Here is a 10,278-nt window from a genome sequence, read left to right as displayed (position 1 = left end):
TCAACTACAGAGCAACGCAGGGTTTTCACCGTGGATGGATTATGTTGCCGGGTGTTCCTCTAGATTATAGGCGCTCTTAGTATCTTGCCGATGTTATCAGCACTTTTGGCCACTTCCACCATTGGCATCAGGATGATCCGATGCTGGTCCGATCTCTTGCCTATGTTTCTTTCCCTGCACCGACTCTAGTTCCAAGATCAGTGGCATACAGAGAATATGCTGATTTTGGAGGGGCTAGGATTTCTTGGATTGCGCCTGTCTATATTCTCTCAGCGGATTTTGCTGATATCCTGCCAGCTGATGAAGACCCAATGCCCTTCAATGGCAATCCGCACCCACTCCCTGGCAATATGCAGTTCAATAGCCACAATTGGGTCATGCCTGAATTTCCAGAGTTAGGTTGGAACGATGTGCCACCCCCTGTCAATGAGCAGCAGCGGAATGTTCCCCCACATGTCCATGACGTTGTGCAGCAAGCCAATGTTGAGGAAGTTCAGTCTCAGGAATCTATTGTTCTGCAGCTATCTGAAGATTCAGTTAACAATGGGAATATCGCTGCGGATGTGGCTGTCTTCCAACACCCAATGGGACCACAACAGCCTCCACTTATGATTGGGCAAGTGCTCACTGTTTTGGGCCAATCTTGCCCCCTGTGATGCAGTGGCAGCGCAATTTTGAGAAGGTGATGCTGTTTATCTGGTCCTCTGACATTCCAAAGTTTGTCTTCAAGTCTGATATTGGTGCTTTACTGAACAAACAATCCTGGGAGTCTCTCTGTAGTGATCCAGCCCCCAATTTTTTGCTGCTATCTGCACCTGTTCCTCCATCCAGCCAAAGGAGGAAGGTGTCTCCTGTTAAAAGGCCTGTAGCTCGGGCTCTTTGTTTTGATGATATTGATGAGCCAGTTGCTGAAGCTTTTGAGTTTTCTGCTGTTCCTGAAGTCTCTCTGAAGCGTGGAAGAAAGCCCAGGGCCTCTAGAGTTATTGTTGATTCTGAGGTTTGGCGCAGTGCTTGTCTCAGTGCCCTACGTGATGGATATCGCAAGGTTACTGCTGGTACTCCACCTAAGAAGCCACACACTCTGAAGAAGCATAAAACCATGGCGTCCCAGCCTAAAGATAGCTCTGCGGTACCTCCTCTAACTGCTATAGCCGATCTTCAGCGAATCGGTGCTCGTCTTCGCATTGCGCCTGAGAAGATCTCTGTGGATAAACTTGCTGCTAATCCTGCCAAGTCCAACACCAGCACGAGTTCTGATGATTAGTTACATCATCCAGGGTTTAGGTCCATGGCGTACCATAATCGCCATTTATCTGTCTTTATCTATTTGGAACTATGTCGTGCTTGTCCGTTTAGTGGGTTAGTGTAGGTCATTGCGTGGCCTACTTTTAATGCGTTTTCTTTTGGTTTGTAATGAATCAGACAATGTTTAGGGATTGGAAGGTTCTATGTTGGAACGTTCGGTGTCTTAATTCTGAAGCGCGTCAGCTTGCGGTTAGGCAAAAGATTGATGAAAGCGGGTGCTCTGTCGTTTGCCTCTAGGAAACCAAATGCATGCATATTGATCAACGTTTCATTCGAAAATTCTGTCCGAGGTGTTTTGATAATTTTGTTTACGTGCCTTCGGCTGGGGCGTCTGCTGGAATGGTGGTTATCTGGAACTCGTCCTTTTTCATAGGAAACTTAATTGAGGCTAAACCCTATGGAATTATTGTGAAGTTTCAGTCTAAACACACACTGAATCTTGGTCTCTTGTCTCAATTTATGACCGTGTCAAGGTTCTGCACATGATGATTTTGTGGAATGGTTATATAATCTTGATATTCAGTTCGATGAGAATTGGCTGCTTTTGGGTGATTTCAACTTTATGCGTTCGCTTGAGAACCGTAATCTTCCGGGTGGTGACGTCAATGATAATTTTTTGTTCAATGAAATAATTGGTCATTTGGGTCTTGTCGAACTGCCAATAAGGGTCGTCAATATACTTGGTCCGATATGCAAACTTCACCGCTTCTCGAGCAGATTGGTTGGTTTTTCACATCTGTGGCTTGGACACACGATCATCCCAACACTATGGTTTTTCCTCTAGCGCCCACTGCCTCTGATCACGTCCCGTGTGTGGTCTCAATTGCCACTTGTATTCCCAAGGCAAAAGTTTTTCGTTTTGAAAATTATTGGATTGATTTGCTTGGCTTTACTGATTGTGTTTCTGAGGTTTGGAACAGGCTAGTGGGCAAATCTTCTATTGCCTTAACCATTTCTGCTAAGTTCAAATCACTACGTTATGCTCTAAAGAAATGGCATCTCAACCTGTCCACAGTCAAAGCTCTCATTGCTGATTGCAATAAAGTGATTATATTTCTTGATAATATTGAGGAATTTAGGCCCTTGAGTTGGCCGGAGTTCACTTTTCGCAGGATTGTTAAATTGCATCTTGAGGATATTTTGCATTGGCAGTTTATTTATTGGAAACAACGTTGCATGATCAGAAACATCAAAGTTGGCGAGAAAAATTCAAAAAAATTCCACGCCATGGCAACGGAAAGGTTTCGGAGAAACACCATTTCCTCGATCAAGTCTGTGGATGGGGAGGTGATCTTTGATCATCAGCAGTTAGCAGGGATGTTTTGGACTGATTTTAATCAAAGAATGGGCCAATCCAAAGGTATACAAATGGGTTTTGATCTAGACACATTAATTACTCGGGTTGATGGTCTTGAGGAGTTATCTTTACCATTCACGGACTCCGAGGTGGATGCAGTAATTAAGAACATAACCACTAATCGCGCTCCGGGTCCGGACGGGTTTACTGGTCTTTTTTTAAAGAAATGTTGGAATATTTTGAAGCAGGATTTTATGAAGCTGGTCCAAGACTTTTATAAGGGGAAGTGCAATCTGGAGTGTCTGAATACATCTCTTATTACCCTCATTCCCAAGAAGTTGAGCCCGGAATATGTTGGTGATTTTCGGCCCATATCATTGACAGATACTTGCTTAAAGTTTTTAACTAAACTTTTGGCTAATCGCCTACAGGGTGTGATCTTAAAGTGTATTCATCGCAACCAGTACGGTTTTCTTCGCTGTCGATCCATACAAGACTGCCTGGCGTGGTGTTTTGAATACATCCATCAATGCAAGGCCTCCAAAAGGCCCATAATCCTTCTTAAAATTGACTTCACGAAGGCGTTTGATACCATTGAGCATGAACTGATTCTCGGGATCTTGAAATGTAAGGGTTTTGATAGCCGTTGGACAAGTTGTATTGATAGCATTTTGTCCACAGGGTCTTCTTCGGTTCTTCTAAATGGAGTGACTGGTAATCACTTTGTCTGTCGATCGGGTGTTCGTCAAGGAGATCCATTATCTCCTTTGTTATTTGTGATTGCTGTTGACTTATTACAGTCGATGGTAAATGAGATGTGCTCAAGGAACATCCTCACACTTCCCATCCCAACTTCTTTGATGGATTATCTGATTGTTCAGTACGCGGATGACACCCTAATTGTTCTTCCTGCTGTTGACAGCCAGCTCATTGTTTTCAAGGAAATGCTCGAGGTCTTTTCTAACTCAATGGGTCTAAGGGTCAACTTTAGTAAATCTTTGTTGATACCAATAAATATGTCTGATGATGAGGGCAAGCGTATGGCAGCTGTGCTTGGGTGTGATGTTGGTTCCATGCCATTTACCTACCTTGGTTTGTCAATGGGTACCTCTCAGCCCACAATTTATGATTTGCTGCCCTTAGTGGATCGCATTGAGAGAAGATTATCTGCATCCTCTTGCTTGTTGAATCAAGGGAGCCGGCTACAACTTTTAAAATCTGTTATTTGTTCTATGCCAATATATTTCTTGTGCACTCTCTCGTTGCCACAAGGAATTTTGAAGCAGATTGAACATATCATGTGGCAATGTTTGTGGAGGGGGAACACGTATACGCCACGGCAATCATTGGCGGCTTGGGATTTGGTATGTCGGCCTAAGAATCTGGGCGGCCTTGGAGTGCTTGATCTGGGCATACAAAACGATGCCTTGTTGATCAAGCATCTCTTCAAATTCTTTAATAAGATGGATGTGCCCTGGGTATCCCTCATTTGGGACACATATTATGCTGCAGCGCCACCCCAAGTCACTCAAAGTTGTGGTTCTTTCTGGTGGCGAGATGTGTTGAAGCTGTATGACAAGTTTTGCAAGTTGGCAGTCCCACACGTGTGGTCGGGGGATACGGTGATCTTTTGGCTGGATCATTGGCAACTTAATAACAATGTGGTTCTCATGCAGCAACGATTCCCGATGCTTCACTCTTTTGTGATTGATGACACGCTTTCCATCAGGGATGTGATGGAGTTGTCTGACCCAACCAACAATTTTCACCTGGCTTTATCAGTTGAAGCCTTCGAGGAATTCAATCAGCTCCAGGCTTTAATGCCTTTGGTTAACCTTCACGAGGGGGGAAAAGACGTCTGGAAATGGCCTTCAAAATCTGGAGATTATCATTCAAGGATTTATTACTTTTCTTGTTTTTTAGACATCGTGGTTGATCCCATATTCGGGTGGATCTGGAAATGTTCTTGCACACTCAAGCTCAAGGTGTTTGGCTGGCTCCTCTTGATGGATCGCCTAAACACTAGGGATATGATGCGGCGACGACATTGGATAATCCAGGATGACACGTGTGTTATGTGTCTCTCTGCCTTACATGAGGATAGAGCTCACCTCTTCTTTGTTTGCAACTTCAGCCAACATGTCTGGAACTACTTAGGCATCTCATGGAATGTGCACCCTAACCAGTCTACTTTTGAGATGGCTAGCGCTGCTAGGAAGGACTTTGGTTACCCATTTTTATCTGAGGTAGTCTTCACAGCTACTTGGAATATTTGGACACAGAGGAATGGGAAGATTTCAAAAATGAGTTGCCTACTTTCAGATCCTGGAGGAGAAATTTTATTCATGACATTTCTCTTTTAGTTCATAGAATCAAGTGTAAATATAGAAATAGTCTAACTTCTTGGATAGCTGCCCTACCTTAAACCCTCTTTGTAAGTAGCCTCTCCTCCCTAACCTTGGATCTATTTTGTAACTTTGTAATTCTTTTGCTACTTTGCATTAATAAAGGACCGTGAGGCTGTTGCCTTGCAGTATATAGTCAAAAAAAATAACACGAAGCTATTCTTTCCGTTCAATCTATCCTAGAGTTCGTACTAGAATAACACCTTAAGATACAAATCAACCAAAACCCTAATGTCACCTAGATACTCCAATGTCACCTCAAGTATCCATGGGTATGATTATACGATATGCATCACACAATCTCAAATTCATCTATTCAAACCAACACAAAGTACTTCATAGAGTGCCCCAAAGTTTCTATCGGAGAGTCAAGACGAAAACGTGTGCCAACCCCTATGCATAAGTTCACAAGGTCACTGAACCCGCAAGTTGATCACCAAAACGTACATCAAGTAGATCACGTGAATATCCCATTGTCACCACAGATAAGCACGTGCAAGACATACATCAAGTGTTCTCAAATCCTTAAAGACTCAACCTGATAAGATAACTTCAAAGGGAAAACTCAATTCATTACAAGAGAGTAGAGGGGGAGAAACATCATAAGATCCAACAATAATAGCAAAGCTCGCGGTACATCAAGATCGTGCCAAATCAAGAACACGAGAGAGAGAGAGAGAGAGAGAGAGAGAGAGAGAGAGAGAGATCAAACACATAGCTACTGGTACATACTCTCAACCCCGAGGGTGAACTACTCCCTCCTCATCATGGAGAGCGCCGGGATGATGAAGATGGCCACCGGTGAGGGATCCCCCCTCTGACAGGGTGCCGGAACAGGGTCCCGATTGGTTTTTGGTGGCTACAGAGGCTTGCGGCGGCGGAACTCCCGATCTATTGTGCTCCTCGATGTTTTCAGGGTATATGGATATATATAGGCGAAGGAAGTCGGTCAGAGGAGCCACGAGGGGCCCACGAGGGTGGGGGGCGCGCCCTGGACCCTCGTGGCCACCTTGTTGCTTCCCTGGCGTCTACTCCAAGTCTCTTGGATTGCGTTTGTTCCAAAAATAACTCTCTCGAAGGTTTCATTCCGTTTGGACTCCGTTTGATATTCCTTTTCCGTGAAACACTGAAATAGGCAGAAAACAACAACTTGGACTGGGCCTCCGGTTAATAGGTTAGTCCCAAAAATAATATAAAAGTGTATAATAAAGCCCATTAGACATCCAAAACAGATAATATAATATCATGAATGCTTCATAAATTATAGATACGTTGGAGACGTATCACTAAACAATGGGCATATGAGGCAGTTGGATGGTTTGAGAAGTTTTCTTAGTACAATTAGTTGAGCCAGGATGGGGATGCCCCTAGATGGAAATGGAACAAAACTACTGTTTTAGTGAAAACTGCTTATTATCATTTTATCTTATGCTGGTCCTGACAGGTCTTCTAAACATCCATGAAAAAGCTAAAATACCGCTAAAAGATACGATATAGTTGTGGCTTATTAGGCACAATGCCATTGCAACAAAATATAACATGGTAAAAAGGAAGTGGACTGGTAACCCTTTGTGTCGCTTTTACCAGGGAAATGAATCTATTTTGCATCTGTTCTTTAGGTGTTATACAACGAAATATGTTTGAAGTACGGCCAGTAAATGTTTGGGGGCAAAATCTAGACCTGGTTGCTTTACACAATATGTTTGGTGGATTCCTAATTACATTCCTGGAAATAGGAATCTACAATTTGTATGTTTATCCGCGATATGTTGGGCAATATGGAAGCTCGGGAACATAGTGAATTCAAGATGGCCCGTGGAATTTATCTTCTATGTGTGCCCCTTTTATGAATTATTGCGCAGATCTTCGAGCTGAAGATTGAACTAGAGAACTATGCTTGGGAGCAAATGCTCCTCAGCGAGAGGCAGTGTCACACCATGAGGAGGCGATGGAGAGGTTAGGGTCCTTCTTATGCTAATACTAGATCGTTGATGGCGCGCGTTGCCGCGCCCGTCTATTTTGGCTCTTATAATTGTTAGATATATGAAATAATTTTTATACATTTTCAGCGTTTTGAGCTCTTGTAATTGTTAGGCATATGAAGTGTGTTGGCTCTTATAATATACATTTGTTTCAAGTGCTTTCAACTATTGTGCTTTCTTACAGGTTGTGCTTGTACGCTCCATTTCCAAAATAATGGTATGCAACTGAAGAGAGGAATCTCATTGGTTTCCAATGTACTGTATTCAGCTTTCTTATAGGTCTACTCGTTTGCAAAGGCATCATGGCATCCCAAAAAATAGCAATATTCAGAGAAACATTAGTAATATTTTAAGAATGGGTAGAACTGATATATGTACTCATATAAATGTATTTTTTACATTTTCTCTATATTACATTTCAACAGAAGGGAATACACAAAAAATGTAAACAACAAAACATACAATTGGATGTCCAATTAAACAACAAATATTTACGAAACCAAAAATCTGAAAATATACAAATACGGTGAATATCATTTCTTCCAAGATTCATAAGAGGTTGCACTTGGTTTTCACATATTAGTAACTCAGTTAGAAAGGGTATGAAAAGTTCCCTAAATTGTTTTTTTCAAAGCATTGTTCAACAATCAGTTGGCATTAGCTCGGACGATACAGAGAAAAACAATTAGCACTTTTTCATCCCTTGGAACCATCAATATCAATACTTCCAGATCCATGAAGCTGCAAATGCAACAGAGAAAAACTCAAAGACTGAATCTAAAAATAAAAGAGGATATATATATAGCATCGATGAAGGTATCAAGGCAAAGGAAATACAATTTCCATGGGAGGTCAGAATATTAAAATACAGTGGGTATATCATCAAGGAAGGAATCAAAGGTGAAGGCAATACAGGTTCCACGAGAGGTCACAATATTACAATACAGTACATCCACACATACAATGAACCTTGTGCTAGAACTGATATTCATAATGTTGAAACGGTGGAAATAAAATTACCCCATGACAACATTGTGTTTTTAGGTCTGCGATTCCTGCAGCATATGAGCCGGTTTCTGCATTCTCATTAGCTTTGCTCTTCTCCTTTCACAAAAAGTAAGTGCTCACCAAGTAATACTACTACAAAGAAGCAGAATTGTAAAATAGAGGTCTTATAATAATCATCCGGTGACTGTTGAGCAGATTAAAATGGTACTTATAAAAACGACAACTATACCACAAATTCAACAAGCAGGAGCTACGCACACCATGCAGATCCTAGCCCTGAACCTTGAAAACACGCGACCGACAAGATGAACATGAGAAGGGCGAATTACAAAGGGCATCACAGTCAGAGATAAAGGAAGGAGCAGAGCTAGCATTAAGGTTTACCTGGTCGACTTAGACCAATGACTAATACTGCTGCCGCCACATCCTCTTGCACAAGTGAGGCACATATGTTGCCTCCTTCCTTACCCTACTCTGCATCGTCGAGCCGGTGATGCTGCCTCATCCTCCTCAGTCCGCTGTCGTGCTGTCACCATGGTTATATCGGCCGTCGTGGAACCTGAATCACACAAGAGCAACAGGAATTAGCACCTATGTGGTCCATGAAAGCGAGATGTGAAGGAAATTAATACGAGGAACGATTCAAAGATCAGAGAATAAATAGCATGAAGTAGATGAGCCGAGGAGCTGGACCGACCAGGAATAAGCGAAAGGAACGGAAGGGGGGCGGTGGCGTACCGAGGCATATGTACACGTTCCACTCGGAAGAGGAAAGGGTCGACACATCACCCGCCATGAATGCGCGCTTAGAAACTGAAGTATAATTGGTTGCTTGAAGTCTGAGCGGAGCAGTTTCCAGTAGATGTGGCGTCGGCCATTATCACCAGCATCCCCACCTTTCTTTGTCGCAGGAAGATCGCCCGAAGCGGCTGGATCGACCGGCGTCGGATTCAGCCGCATCCCGCGCAGGCGGCCCTCTAGCGGTGGATCTCTCGCGCGCCTCGCGACTCGCGTTGGCTGGATTCCCTGGGCCGCCGGCTCACTCGCGCGCGCCGCATCGGCTCCCTCGAGCGCTAGATCCCCTTCACCGCCGGTTCCCTCGCGTGCGTCGCGTCGAGGGCAGCGTCGCTGGATGTGGAGTGGGCCAACGAAGCATTGTGTACCCTTCATGAGTTATAGATAGATAAATGGGCCAATAAAGCCCATTCAACGACAGACCTTCAAAATAATCTTCATAGTAGCGGCCCATTAGGACAGGTAGCCCAGTCACGGTAAATTGATGCTGGAACAACGATCTGACGGCCAAAAACTTCCCACACGTGAAATCCAAGGGTCAAAATCGCTGGAGGCGTGATAGTGATCGGTTTAGGTGCGGTTATACTGTCCTAAATGTGGCGGGGAGCCTACAAGTGATGAATGGAAGGCAACGGAGGATGCTGACGTGATGGTAGAAAACTAAAGGCATGTCCTGGTTGATGACGATTTTTTAAGGTGCGAAGGCAAAACAGATTATGTGTTTTGCTGTGGCATGCTCGAGTTTATCCGTCTCAGGCTTTGTGGTTGTTGGGGTGGGGTCTTCCCCATGTAATATGTATTGTTTGTTTCTCTCGTTTGTAGTTTGTGCGCGAGTTAGCCTTTTAGAGCATCAACAATGTGTAGATGCAACATTGCCTCTAACATGGGCCACATGGTTGCCTCTAAGCTTAGATGAGAACCACACAATGTATAGTGTTTAGTACAACCTTCAACTAATGCCCCGCCACAACATTTATCTTTCATCCCACGCACGACAACAAGGTTCATTTTCCTCATACCCATCACCAGATGACTTGTAGGGACAGAGGAATACCTTAGTCAAGGTAAAACGTTGGAGATGGCCTCTAAGCTAAGAGGCGATGCCAGCGATTTTGGCTTACAGGCGTCAGCGTGTAGTGTAGACGACGACCTCTATCAGCTTAAGAGGCGAAGATAGTGTTGGAAATATGCCCTAGAGGCAATAATAAAATGGTTATTATTATATTTCCTTGTTCATGATAATTGTCTGTTGTTCATGCTATAATTGTATTGACCGGAAACCATAATACATGTGTGAACACATAGACCACAACATGTCCCTAGTGCGCCTCTAGTTGACTAGCTCGTTGATCAATAGATTGTTATGGTTTCCTGACCATGGACATTAAATGTCATTGATAACGGGATCACATCATTAGGAGAATGATGTGATGGACAAGACCCAATCCTAAGCATAGCACAAGATTGTGTAGTTCATTTGCTAAGA

General features: G+C 43.4%; 1 long non-coding RNA gene across 2 annotated transcripts; it reads right to left on the bottom strand.

Annotated features, from left to right (window-relative positions):
• Positions 1 to 7,352: 7,352 nt before the first annotated feature.
• On the bottom strand, positions 7,353 to 9,135 carry LOC119291555. Of its 2 annotated transcripts, none has more exons than XR_005142503.1 (4): positions 8,736 to 9,135; positions 8,382 to 8,556; positions 8,010 to 8,279; positions 7,353 to 7,730 (listed from the first exon to the last, which is right to left on the bottom strand). It is a non-coding gene; the product is annotated as an uncharacterized LOC119291555 (long non-coding RNA). The 2 variants fall into 2 exon arrangements; XR_005142504.1 differs by having other exon boundaries at positions 8,010 to 8,273.
• Between the last annotated feature and the right edge of the window lie 1,143 nt (positions 9,136 to 10,278).

The sequence above is a fragment of the Triticum dicoccoides genome, chromosome 4B (genome assembly GCF_002162155.2).
Source record: "Triticum dicoccoides isolate Atlit2015 ecotype Zavitan chromosome 4B, WEW_v2.0, whole genome shotgun sequence".
Classification (NCBI taxonomy): Eukaryota; Viridiplantae; Streptophyta; class Magnoliopsida; order Poales; family Poaceae; genus Triticum; species Triticum dicoccoides.
Note: the sequence above shows the minus strand (reverse complement) of the source record. Positions and strands in the feature narration are given on the sequence as shown.